General features: G+C 44.2%; 1 protein-coding gene across 6 annotated transcripts in view; it reads right to left on the minus strand.

Annotated features, from left to right (window-relative positions):
* The window catches only part of ST6GAL2 (ST6 beta-galactoside alpha-2,6-sialyltransferase 2), an 84,549-nt gene extending 71,583 nt beyond the window's left edge, over positions 1-12,966 (minus strand). For 2 of the 6 annotated variants that reach the window (XM_082218665.1, XM_082218675.1), the window contains exon 1: positions 12,611-12,966. The gene's annotated coding sequence lies outside the window, so the exon portion shown is untranslated. Of the gene's footprint in view, positions 1-11,699; positions 11,783-11,978; positions 12,137-12,610 lie in introns of those variants that run through there. The other 4 variants (XM_082218678.1, XM_082218672.1, XM_082218674.1 and 1 more) reach the window with 3 other exon arrangements.
* Between the last annotated feature and the right edge of the window lie 1,202 nt (positions 12,967-14,168).

Below are 14,168 nucleotides of genomic sequence, written 5' to 3' on the forward strand. Positions count from 1 at the left end.
CCTTAACTTTTTTACATTGCCACCTCATGTGTATAAGCGTGCCTTCTGATCGGTTGCACCTCCAGCATAAGTTGGATTTAGTTTTATACATTTTACAGATTTTTGTAGGTGTCAAATATCACCTAAAGAACATCTTTATCATATTTTCTTTTATAGCTTCACATGCTGTGAACTTCCAGTTTCCCCTCCGAAGTTTTTCCCATTGTGTTATCTGAATGTTTTAATCATTAACGATTCTATGGGTGACAGCCACCAGAGTACTTTGGGTTCTAAAAGTTCTTTGTATTTCTCCCAAGTTTTGTATAATGATTTTCTTATGACCTGATTAAGGAAACCTCTGTGCACCTTCACTTTCTCATACCCTAAGTAAGTGTGCCTTCCAAAACGATTATCAAACCCTCCAAATCCAATAGGTCACCATTTTCTAATGTTTGCCATTCTCTCAACCACATGAATCACGCTGCATCATAGTATAAATTTAAGTCAGGTAATGACAAACCTGTGTTTTTACTATCTTTTAATAATTTATATTTAATTTTTGATGTTTTATATTGCCAAATAAATTTGGTTAGATTTCCCCCCTGCTGTTTAAAGCATCCTACCCCACCAATTATTGGTATCATTTGAAATAAGAATATCATCCTGGGCAGGATGCTCATTTTAACCACAGATATTCTACCTAGTAATGATAATTTTAATTAAATTAGAAGATGTGCTACCAGAACCAATGAAAATTATACTAAATGGTATATTGAAAGAAGGGAAAATACCAAAGTCCTGGGAAGAAGTGTATATCATGCTGATACCCAAAACAAGGAACGGATAGAACATCAGTAAAAAACTACAGACCTATATCTCTATTAAACAATGATTATAAAATATTTGCGAGCATTTTGGCTGATAGGTTAAAAAAAGTACTAAATGAAGTAATAAACAGAGATCAATCATGCTTTCTACCGGGTTGTTGTTGTTGTTTAGTCGTTTAGTTGTGTCCGACTCTTCGTGACCCCATGGACCAGAGCACGCCAGGCACTTCTGTCCTCCACTGCCTCCCGCAGTTTGATCAAATTCATGCTAGTAGCTTCAAGAACACCATCCAACCATCTCATTCTCTGTCGTCCCCTTCTCCTTGTGCCCTCCATCTTTCCCAACATCAGGGTCTTTTCCAGGGAGTCTTCTCTTCTCATGAGGTGGCCAAAGTATTGGAGCCTCAGCTTCACAATCTGTCCTTCCAGTGAGCACTCAGGGCTGATTTCCTTCAGAATGGATAGGTTTGATCTTCTTGCAGTCCATGGGACTCTCAAGAGTCTCCTCCAGCACCATAATTCAAAAGCATCAATTCTTCGGCGATCAGCCTTCTTTATGGTCCAGCTCTCACTTCCATACATCACTACTGGGAAAACCATGGCTTTTACTATACGGACCTTTGTTGGCAAGGTGATGTCTCTGCTTTTTAAGATGTTGTCTAGGTTTGCCATCGCCTTTCTCCCAAGGAGCAGGCGTCTTTTAATTTCGTGACTGCTGTCAGCATCTGCACTGATCATGGAGCCCAAGAAAGTAAAATCTCTCACTGCCTCCATTTCTTCCCCATCTATTTGCCAGGAGGTGATGGGCCCAGTGGCCATGATCTTCGTTTTTTTGATGTTGAGCTTCAGACCATATTTTGCGCTCTCCTCTTTCACCCTCATTAAAAGGTTCTTTAATTCCTCTTCACTTTCTGCCATCAAGGTTGTGTCATCTGCATATCTGAGGTTGTTGATATTTCTTCCGGCAATCTTAATTCCGGCTTGGGATTCATCCAGCCCAGCCTTTCGCATGATGAATGCTACCGGGTAGACACATGCACAACAATACAAGGAATATTATTGATATTTTGGAGTATTTAGAAATAAGATCGGATAAAAATGCTATCTTAATGCTAATCGACACAGAGAAGGCTTATGATGGTGTCTCTTGGAAGTTTATGAAAAGATCACTGAAGAGGATAGGATTTGGAGAAAATTTCAGCAGGGGCATAGAGGCAATATACAAAGAACAAAGAGCTAAGTTAATTATCAACAACGAGATGACATAGGAATTCAGAATAAATAAAGGGACCAGACAAGGTTGTCCTCTTTCGCCCCTACTGTTTATAATGGTTTTGGAATTCTTAATGATCGCAATTAGAAAAGACAAAGAAATAAAGTGTACAACTGTTCGGGGGAAATCGCATAAGATAAAGGCCTTCGCAGATGACTTGATAATAACAACTGAAGATCCGGTGGAAAGTGTGCCAAATTTTTTAGAAAGAATATCAGAATTTGGAAAGGTCGCAGGATTCAAATTAAATAAAAGTAAGACCAACATGCTAGCAAAAAACATATCAACACAGGAAAGAGATTATTTACAGGAAACATCAGGTCTAGCAATAGTGAACAAAACAAAATACCTGGGTATCTGATTAACAAATAGGAATAGTAATCTCTTTAAGGATAATTACATCAAGGTTTGGAGGTTTGGAAAGATATGGAGATCTGGAACTTTTAATTAGTTTTTGCCATTTGATGGCTTTAAAATTGAATCTGTAAATCTTCTTGGAAGCCACTCTTAGCAGAAAGGTGGGATAAAGATGTTTTTGGGGCAGATAAAACTGTAACAGTGCAGCTCAGTTTTTAAGAGTAAATAAACTCTCCCATGTCTTATTGCACTTTGGGCCTGGATTCTTTGCGAGGGGACAAGACCCCTAACCATGAAATTCACCTTGAAGGTTTACTGTAAAAACTCTTGTTCACGGCATGGGAAGAGCATCTTTGTCTATGACATCCTGAGAAACTATATATATATATAGAGAGAGAGAGAGAGAGAGAGAGAGAGATATTCAGGGGGGTTGGGGGGTATGGGATGTTAGGGGAGGGTAGTACCTCTGGTGGGGGACACGCCATGGTGTAGTTTGTCCACCTTTAGTCCTCATCCTCCACTCAGCTCTCATCTGTGGCTCCTAGAAGCTGTCAGCATGACACAGTGGCCACACGTCGGGAATGGCTCCAACTGGCCGGCTGAACCAGGTGAGGGTAGCTGATGGGTCTCAACCCTTGGTGAGTTAGGACCTTGGTGAGTTAGGAACCCTTGGTGAGTTAGGAACTTCCCCCGCTCATGAAGACAGACGTCAACTGATTGAGCAGATGAGACCAATAGTGGGTCCAATGGTCAAGAAGGCAGTTTTATGGACATGCTGTAGTGAGGAGCAGATGGGGGCTAGTCTACCCAGAAGGTAGCCCATCTAGGAAGCAAATCTCTGATCCATTCTTTCTCTGGGAAAAGAAAAAGCTGAGGAGTGAACCCTACACAAATCCGGATTAGAGTCCCTAAGGTGGTTGGATAGCACCTTGTACGCCTCCTTCCAGCAAAATGCATTGCTCTGCTTTTCTTTGGACCACATCAGTGAGGCTTGGGGGGGGGCTCTCGTCGCCTGGACAGCCCACCACACAATATCCACAGAAATGCCTTTACTCTGGAACTCCCTGCTTATTGATGTTAGGCAGGCAACCTCGCTTCACCATTTAAGATGCTTGCTGGAAACCTTTCTCTTTCAGCTGGCCTATCCAGACACAACAATCTGCCGCTTTAAAATTTTGTTCAACATTTTCCCCCGTTTATTGTTTTTAAATGCTTTTATATGCTTTTAAGTTTTTTTAAATGTATCCATATGTTTTTTGTTTTTGTTTTTTTAGTTACATCACTTTTTATTGCAAATATGTACACTGGGCACCTTTGGGAGGAACGCAGAATGCAAGTTAAACAAACAAACAATAAAAACGAAGTATCAAAAACTAAAATAAAAAATAAAACACCCAGCTTTACAATGGGACAAAGATCCATATACTCAAGAACTCATGAGTTTATCTGCAACTTTGTGCACAAACAGACATATTACACAAACCCAAATCTACAGCACACATCACAATATACTGATATATCACGAGGAAGTAAGAATGGAGCTCTGCAGAGGCATTGGCTGGCTTCACAGTTTTCCCCGCAATATGATTTTTTCATAGCACACATTACACAAACACACCATGATTTGCAATATATTGCCCGGTCAAAAATTATGAAACCGGTATTACGATATGGACTTCAAACCGGTTTTGGACGATATATCGATGTATCGCCCAGCTCTAGAAGTAATATGTGGCAGTGTGAAGGTGCAGACTTAGTGACAACATTGGGCGTGGGGTCCAAATATCACCCTCTCCCCAATTTTTTTTTTTTTTTTTTTGGAGAGGGTGATTTAGTTTTGTACACCCTCAAAATTTTGCTGATTACAGCCTGTTTATTTTGTTCCATACAGCTTGATACATGTCACTACCAACTAGGGGTGCTTTTATCTGCAGAGTACCATATTGGGTATTTTTTCTTACCATGAATGTAAAATCTGAAGCCCCACTGATTTCAGCACAACTTACTCCCACGTAAATGTGCATAGGACTGCTGCAGTAGTCATAGCTGAGTGCGGCAAAGGGAGAGAGAGAAATAATAAAGACATCTGACTTTTTAGCAAACATGATTTCAAATAAACGTATCTGAGCCTGAAGATAGGAACCTCACTTGATTATTTTGAGAAACCCACTATAGTTATAAATAACTCAAGTTCCAGGAAACCATGCTGTAGCTCCTATATATGTAGTATACTGTATAATTAACTACAAAATATTTGTTTAAATAACACAGCTTCAAAAATTGCATTCAGTGGCATTTATCTTTATTTTCTTTTAAGCAGTGCAAAACAAACTCCCTCTCCCACACACTTTAATTGTATGTACCAAAACTGAAACAATTAAGGATGAGAAAGGTTTAAAGTTTATGGTGCATTATGTACAAGCTTGCTCCTAAACAAATAAATGCTCATTTTAGGGGCTGAATATAATTATTGTAGCTCAATAGCATATATAGACTGCCATGCTGATCTTTGATAATTAAACCAGACAAAGATCAAATGATACCTAACAAGCCATTTACAAAACAAATTAACCAAGTTGTGGAAGACTATTTTAACATTTTGTGGAAAGACAAGCAGAAGGTACCACATTGTGTGTTTTAATTCCTTCTCAGCAATCCCTTCTCTGCCATTCTTCTCATGCATGTTAAAAATGTGCAGTGAATTTTACACTGACTTACAAAAGCAAAACCTGTTGAAAGTACCAACAGTGGTTTTTATTTTCTTTACCGTTTTTTTCAACAAAGCAATTGCAAAGTGATTGTAACTATCTATGTCAACGCTCACTGGATCAAAGACCTTTGACGGAGGCGTTAGCATTTTTTTTTTTAGCAAAGAATCTATTGACATCACCATTCATGGTCAAGTCCCTTCCCCTCACTGTTTCTTGCAGATTCGATGATGTCTTTGGGAAAGTGTTCGACACATGCATAGCATAACGTTAACCACAGATACATGCTTGAGGTGAACTGCTGCAAAAGAACAGATTTTCCCTGGCATTGCTCCCAATTTGTGACATGAAAGAAGTCCCTGTTCTTCAAAATCTGTGTAGCAGGGAACAGTTTTAGCAGGTGTGCTTCATCTCTGTGACACAGTCACACCTTCCAAATTAGACCCTGCCATTCAGTTAGTAAACAACACCTTTTGGAAACTGGAATCCACAACTCTACTTATCTGTCAGGTGCTAGCTAGCCTTGAAACCTAGTCTTCCAAGAGCTTTGATATCTGCCTACCTTTCGTTATGGATGCATACCTATGTCAGTATCCTACAGGGACAAGTTTTTAAAGCAATAGGAATCCTCTCTCCCTGCGACCAAGAGGAAGCATAGGAAAGGAATGCCTAGTAATTAGCTGCACCACCTAGCAAACACAGAACTACACCTTAGCCTCATATAGGATGAGGTCTGTGTGCTCCGAGTTCATTTATCTCACTGCCGAATCATGAGGGAGGCTTCTGGGTAATGCTAAAGTCCAAAAATTGCCAATAAGGATGTAATATTTGGGGAAATGTTTTCTAAGGAAGATAAGGAGGGCTGCCAAGCACTTGTCAGAATGAAAGGAGGTGTCTTCAGGCCTCTAATTTGAAAAAAAGTGTTTTGGATATCTTTTAACATAGCAGTAATAAACACAGAACTGCTTTCTGACGTTTCTGAAATACATTGTTGACAAACATACCCAAGGCTCAAGAACTACCAGACCAAGAGACAACCAGTACCACTCAGCACAGAAAAGCAGCCATGCAGGTATTTGAAAATGGTGCAATCCTTGCCTTAAATCTGAGGTATAGTATTCAGAAATACGGGGATTAGCAGAGTTCTTGTCCCCGGCAGCAATTTTAGCACCATCTATAATATGACCGGGGACACGGGTGGCGCTGTGGGTAAAACCTCAGCGCCTAGGACTTGCCGATCGTCAGGTTGGCGGTACGAATCCCCGCGGCGGGGTGCGCTCCCGTTGCTCGGTCCCAGCGCCTGCCAACCGAGCAGTTCGAAAGCACCCCCAGGTGCAAGTAGATAAATAGAGACCGCTTACTAGCGGGAAGGTAAACGGTGTTTCCGTGTGCTGCGCTGGCTCGCCAGATGCAGCTTGTCACGCTGGCCACGTGACCCGGAAGTGTCTTCGGACAGCGCTGGCCCCCAGCCTCTTAAGCGAGATGGGCCCGCAACCCCAGAGTCGGACACGACTGGCCCGTACGGGCAGGGGTACCTTTACCTTTACCTTTACTATAATATGGTCAACTATATCAATGCATGGAAAATGCTGCTCTATAAGATAACTTTCATTAGCAAGTGCACAATGACCCAGTTCCCACCTAACACCAAGTCAAGCCATGACTTAGCGTGAATGAGCAACCATGCAGATGCTCAGAGTGAAAATCACAGACACTGCACTCCTCCCCTGATCCTGCTGTCACTACATTTAATACACCTACGGTCCTAAGCCATGGTTTGGCTTTGCATTATGCCTGAACCGAGGCTCATGGTTTGCCTCACTTCAGACAAATCAGAAGCTGCAATCAAGGTTTATTTTTGGTTTACCATTTGCAGCTGCTCTGAAGCAAGACAAAACCATGAGCCTGGGTTCAGACATAATGCTAAGCCAAACCATGGCTAAGGCCTGGGTATCAGGGAAGGCAGATTTTCTCTGAGAATCCACACATTCTCTTGTTTGCTCTAAGCCATTGTTAGGCTTAGTGTTATGTGTGAACTGGACCAGTGTGTACTCTTAATGAAAAGCAAAGCTCAGATCTTATTTCACACCTGCAGAAACAAGTCAACAAAGAAGGCTAAACCAATATCCACATGCTGTCCCAGCACTGCTTCAGTTCAGACCCAGAGGCAGTGAAACCGTTTGAAGTCTAAACCACCATATCATGAAACCCTGTTAAATTACCGAAACTCGTTGCTAAAATAAAATATAAAACCTTGGTTCTTCAAATGATTTCAGGTACACTTTACCACCATGAGAAAGGACAACAGCATTGCTACAGAAAGGGTGTGTGGCACAGACTCCTTAATAGAACTATAACAATTAAGTAAAGGTAAAGGTTAAGGGACTCCTGACCATTAGGTCCAGTCGCGGACGACTCTGGGGTTGTGGCGCTCATCTCGCTTTATTGGCCGAGGGAGCCGGCGTACAGCTTCTGGGTCATGTGGCCAGCATGACTAAGCATGACCTCCTATGTTCCTTTTTCCTATTGATGCTGTCCATGCCAATTCCATTGAACAAGTTTCCTGTTCTCCCTTCTGCCAAGTTCAGCAAGTAACTTCTCATCATCCCTTTCCAACCAGAGGTCAGTTCCACTGGTCAGTGGAGTCAATGAAGCTGTTCACAAAGACCTGTTGTTTCTGCATATACCTCTCACCCCAGGAAAAGATTGCCACAAATGTTATTTGCTCTCAAATATGTTTAGTAGTTTAGTGTAACATCACACCTCCACGTAGATCCTTGTGACCCATCTACAAACATGGATGTTCTCTGAAACCACAGTTCATGCATTAGAACAAATGATATAAACACTGAGTGTCTCATACTGTAACTAAGAGTTCTAGTTTCACTCATGTACAGTGGTACCTCGGGTTAAGTACTTAATTTGTTCTGGAGGTCCGTTCTTAACCTGAAACTGTTCTTAACCTGAAGCACCACTTTAGCTAATGGGGCCTCCTGCTGCTGCAGCAGCGCTGCCGGAGCACGATTTCTGTTCTCATCCTGAAGCAAAGTTCTTAACCCGAGGTACTATTTCTGGGTTAGCGGAGTCTGTAACCTGAAGCATATGCAACCCGAGGTACCACTGTACACTCAATGCTTGCTTACTCTTGTAAGCATGTGAATAGACATGAATCTGTGATTCACACATGCCAGCCATCACAATGTTACAGTCAACAAGTCAACATGCACTGAAAATCTTTGCAAAGAAGAAAAACCTTGTATATTGGGTTCGTGTTCCAGTGTACTTAGTACATGTTAACTAAAAATTAAGTATTGATCCCTCAGAATGAGGAGGCAGAGGGCAGCTCCTTGTTGAAGTCACCCACACTTGAAAGGTTATATAAAGTTTAGGTTCAAAACACTGCTCCTACAGGAGTATGCCTTGCACTATATGCATATACAAATGCATTGTGTACACTTCCAGAAGCAACATGCATCCATGCAAATACATAAAGATGCCATTACAGTGGTGCCTCGCAAGACAAAATTAATTCGTTCCACGAGTTTTTTCGTCTAGCGAATTTTTTGTCTTGCAAAACACGGTGTCGGAAAAGTTTTGGAAAAGCTTCAAAAATCGCCAAAACCCTCAAAAAAGGCTACCACACCGCGTTCTATGAGTTGCTCCTCGAAGTCAAGTCGCAACTGTATTAACGGTGTTAAGAAAAAGGAAACAATCTTGCGAAGCAAGCCCATAGGGAAATTCGTCTTGCGAAGCAGCTCAAAAACCACAAAACCCTTTCGTCTAGCGAGTTTTTCGTCTTGCAAGGCATTCGTCTTGCGGGGCACCACTGTATTACTGGTAAACAACATTCACAAAATGGAAGTACATATATGACACCAATCGTTTTGATGTGCAACCTGACCTTGATAGTATCTCAACAATGCTATAGACTCCAATACTATATTTATCATGATACTGATAAGGAATCTCATAGGTCTTCTACCTCAAATTCACAGAAATTCTGAAACATAAGATTCGACAGTTCGCACATCTTATAAATTTGCTTTCCATATACAGTGGTACCTCGGGTTAAGTACTTAATTCGTTCCGGAGGTCCGTTCTTAACCTGAAACTGTTCTTAACTTGAAGGACCACTTTAGCTAATGGGGCCTCCTGCTGCTGCAGCGCTGCCGGAGCACGATGTCTGTTCTCATCCTGAACCAAAGTTCTTAACCCGAGGTACTATTTCTGGGTTAGCAGAGTCTGTAACCTGAAGCTTATGTAACCTGAAGCGTATGTAGCCCGAGGTACCACTGTACGTGGAACTACTGGGAGAAATGCAAATATCATAAACTCTGTATGATCAAAAGATTCATAGGGCTTTCTCCTACAAAGACCTCCTATCTCGAAGCTCTGACCCAAATTTTTATACCAAAATTATACAGTTGCTCCCACCAACCATCTTTAATATAGACCAGGACTACCTACATCTTTAGAACGTAGTGTAACGTTTAAGACTTGGAACACCCAGTTTCAAATCCATACTGAGCCACCCAGTGGGTGACTTGGACCTGTTGTTTCTCAGCCTAGCCTACCACCTCCTAGGGTTCCTGTGAGAATAAAAGGAAGGGAGGACCATTTCCATTGCGCCTTGAGCTCCCGAGAGGAAAGGTAGGATAGAAATGTAGATGCACCCAAGTGCATTTACAGCTCATATCTCGTCTGTGCATCCAAATACTGTGCAGAATGACTTCCATTCCTAACTTCCATTGCAATATGACTATGCTACACAATGAAATCTTACTATTCATGCATGCATCACAGTTTCCCTTAGTTGTGCGGTTTATGAGCTCTGAGGGGAAAACCTCTTGCAAAGTAGTCCACACATTCACAGCATGTGATTTTTCTACAGGTTCTTTAACTCAGCCCCAATCATGGCAAATCTTCTCTGAAGATTCAAAGCACTTCTGCTGAGTACTAGCTATTTCCATGTCCAATTTCAACTTTAAACTCCCAGGCATTTTAGTGAAGTGATTGGCATTTTCTTGAAAAAGAAAAAGAGTTCAGTTCTAAAATTAGAATACACTTTCCCCCATCACTTGAAATGATTCCTCAAAAATTATCTGAGCTATTTTCTTCAACTATTAAAAAGCAACAGTGCAATGGTTCTTCTTGGAAGAAATCCTGGTTTAATTTTAATTTTAACACAGAGATACCCCCCAAAGTGTTGACTGAGCCTTAAAACCTGAGTAGTTTCACTTGCAATGAAACCCATTAATTTCAGGGAAGCTTATTTCCATATAATGTATTCTCAACAGAACTACTCTCATCAATAGAAACTGCTTCAAAGTCAAAGTGTTTAGGATTGAAGTGCAAATGCTTGAAATCAGAAACTATGGCTGGAAGTAAAGATCAGTGAATTCAATGGGGCTTACTTTTGAGTAAACATGTCTAGATGGACATTCAATGTACGTACATACAGAGTTAAGCTGCACACTCATTCAGTAATTCACATGCAATATTCAACCAGTGCACAGTCTATGTACATATCAGCCAAACTGCAAATGAACAAACATTTGTACATGTGTAGAGACAGTATGTCCCTGTGTTCAGTGAAAGATGTGAACAGTCATGTAACCTGTGACCTCAGTGCAATCATAAGCATGTAAGTAACAAGGCTCGCAATCTAAATCGTTTCTGCCCTTGTAATTCGACTATACCATTCTAAAACACATAAACACTTTATGGAAACACAAAATATCTGATTGAAGGAAAAGCTGGTATTAGAACATATTGTTGTTGTTATTATTATTATAACAACAACAACAACTGTAAATCATATTGTTAAATGCAAATATTTCCCACCATGGTGATTGCAATAAATATTTCCAGTTGCACAGAAAAACAAACAAAAGACGCACAACAAAATGTTTGTGTGACCATATACTTCTGTCTTAAAATTCAGTACAGTTGCTAAACTACCCAAAGGTCAGCCAGAGAAAACAATGAGAGCTAATAGAAAAGTCCTGGAAAGCCATTAAAAAAAAAGAAAAAAGACCTCATTTAAATTCTTGGAAAGCACTGCTTCTCTAAACATATCTATTCAACTCTTTGAACAGCCAAGTCTCACTAAATAAATAAATAAATAAATAACCACACTGCCTACTGTAAGCCGCAGAAGTCTGTCTGGGGAAAAAAAGAGACTGGGCTCCACTAAACATTAGTAAAATTAAATAAATAAAATAGTTTAGGAACTGGTCTCAACGAAGACGACGACGACAACAACAACAACACACACACACACACACACACAAACACACACACCCTCCTCAAATTGCATTTATACGAGAGGGATTAGGAGTCGAACCAATCTCGGCTCCCTCCCGTTCTCATGTTCAAGATCACTGAAGCTCTGGGAGATTTGCAGGACAACTTAGCCCGTTCCTTGAATGAGGCTTGCGTTTCCCTGTACACAAAAGCGCCGGGTTATTAAGAGAGAGAGAGAGAGGAAGAAAGAAACGGCCGCACTTCTCTTCGGAGAGCCAGAGGGCAAAATACTTCTGATCTCCCACGCACTTTGCAAGCTGCCACAATCTCGGTGTGAGAGAAAAGAGTGTGTGTTCTCGCTGCGCCGGGGGCCACTTCGCTCGCTCCGGTGCTGCTGCTGTTGCCAAGCCCAGGCGGCGATGTTCCATTGGGGGGGGGGGGAATAAAGGCAGCATCTCCCTCATTAGCGGGGGGGGGGGGTAAAAAAAGAACGCCTTTCCCTTTGGCGAAGAATTCTCGCGTGCACATATAGAGATACACACACACACGGAAGGGAGGGGTGTGCAGAAAGAAAACCCAGCAACGTACCACATTCTAGGAATTCCTCAAAGACCCAGCAGCAACCGAAGCTTCGCTTTAGACAGCAGATCTCTCCTCCTTCGCTGCTCCTCGAGGGAAACTGGCGGGGGGGGGGAGTCGGGTCCCTTTAATGCACGCGCCAACCAGCTTCTCTCCCCCCCCCATACACACGCAGGCAGCCCCCTCCCCCAGCTCCTCCTGCTGCCTGCCAGCCGCCCAACTGTCAACTCCTCCTATCTCCCACGCCCTCCCCACTTCAATGGCACTGCATTATTAGTCCGCTCCCCCCCAAAAAAAAACAGCTCCCTTGTCTGGGCGACTCCCGCTTTTGACCCCGGCTCTCTCTCTCCCCCCCCCCCCGCCGCCGCCTTCTCCCCTCCTTGCACATGGCCGTGAAGGTTGCACGCTGTGTGGCTCCACCGCGCGCGCGCGCTCCTGCCTGCCTCTCCTTCGCTGGGCAAAGAGCAGCGCCTCTCTCTCCCTCGACTCCTCTGGAAAATATTGTGTTGGTTGTTGCTGTTTGTTGTGACTGGGTCGACTTCACTTCGCCGCCTCCCGGGACGGCGTGTGTTTGTGTGTGTGCGTGTGTGTGTGTGGGCGGCAGGGTGAGAAAAGCGCGCGCTTCCCTCGCCGCTCCTTACCGTGAGTGGGGAGCGCAGAAGAAGGCTGGGTGGTTGGCCGCTGCCGCCGGGTCAGTTCATTACCATTGCCTCCCCCTACCTCAGGAGAAGGAGGCGGCGGCGGCGGCAGTGGGTCAAGTTAAAGACCCGGGAAGCTCAGCCGCTGCTGCCGGCTGGCCGCCGCTGCAAGCCTCGGTCGCCGCCGGCGCCGAGCGGTGGTGGACATACTGAACCAAACCCGGCGCCGTTGCCGCGTCTTGCTGTTGCTGCTGCTGCTGCTGCTGCCGGTGTCTCTGTGTGGCTGCTGAGGGGTGGGAACTGCCGCAGCTGCTGCTGCTGCTGCTGCTTCCGCCGGCTCCTAGTCCCGGGCTGTGGGCGGGAGGGAAGCGGTGAGGGACGGGAGAGGAGGGGAGGGGTGGGTGGTGGCGCGCGCGGCCCCTGCTCATTGTTCGAGGGAAAGGGCGGCCGGGGAGACTTGGACGCACGCGGGCAACCCCTTTGCGCACAGGGAGAGAGAGAGAGAGCGCGCGCCCGGGTGGGGCTGCTCGCTCGAAACCGGGGGATGCTGCCGGTGGTCTATCGGGGTGTGTGGGGTGTGTGTGTGTGTGCGTGCGCGCACTCGCTGCTACTGCTCGCTCTGTCTCTCCCTCTCCCGCGCCGCACCCATATGGTCTCCCGCGCCCAAGGCTAGCGAGCAGCTTCTCCCTCAAAAGTCTTCTGCAAGTTGGGGCTGAGGGGGACGGACCCCAATATGCCCAAGTGGGACGGGAGAGACCAAACTGACGCGCGCAGCTGCGGCTGGGGCAGCCGCGTCCCAACGTCGCTTGGGTTCCTTGTGAGATGCCTTCCCCCCCCCAAAAAAAAAAAAAAAATTGCCGCCAGAGGCACAGCGGCAAATGGTTGCCCACCCTCCGCAAGCCATGGCCGACTAAGTCATTTTGGAGCCAGAGGCAAAGAACCCTTCAAGTGCCTCTCCCTGGAGTTTCTCTCTCTGTGTGTGTAAAGGTAAAGGGACCCCTGACCATTAGATCCAGTCCTGACCGACTCTGGGGTTGCGGTGCTCATCTCGCTTTATTGGCCGAGGGAGCCAGCATACAGTTTCCGGGTCATGTGGCCAGCATGACTAAGCCGCTTCTACCGAACCAGAGCAGCGCACGGAAACGCCGTTTACCTTCCCACTGGAGTGGTACCTATTTATCTACTTGCACTTTGATGTGCTTTTGAACTGCTAGGTTGGCAGGAGCAGGGACCGAGCAACGGGAGCTCACCCCGTCGCGGGGATTCAAACCGCCAACCTTCTGATCGGCAGTTCTAGACTCTGTGGTTTAACCCACAGGGCCACCCGCATCCCTTGTGTGTGTGTACACACACACATATATCCAGTGCTTTTTTTTCTGGGGGGGACGCAGGGGTATGCATACCCCTAAACATTTTGTGAATCTTTGTACTTTTGTCCAATTACTGTATTTCCTTTTCCCAATTTGAACTATAAAATGGTGGTTTTCTTGAGTCAAAATGAGAGTACCCCTAAACATTTTTTAAAGAAAAAAAGCACTGTATATATACATATACAGTGGTA

Source organism: Podarcis vaucheri (genome assembly GCF_965113315.1).
Source record: "Podarcis vaucheri genome assembly, chromosome: 4".
In the NCBI taxonomy this organism is placed as follows: Eukaryota; Metazoa; Chordata; class Lepidosauria; order Squamata; family Lacertidae; genus Podarcis; species Podarcis vaucheri.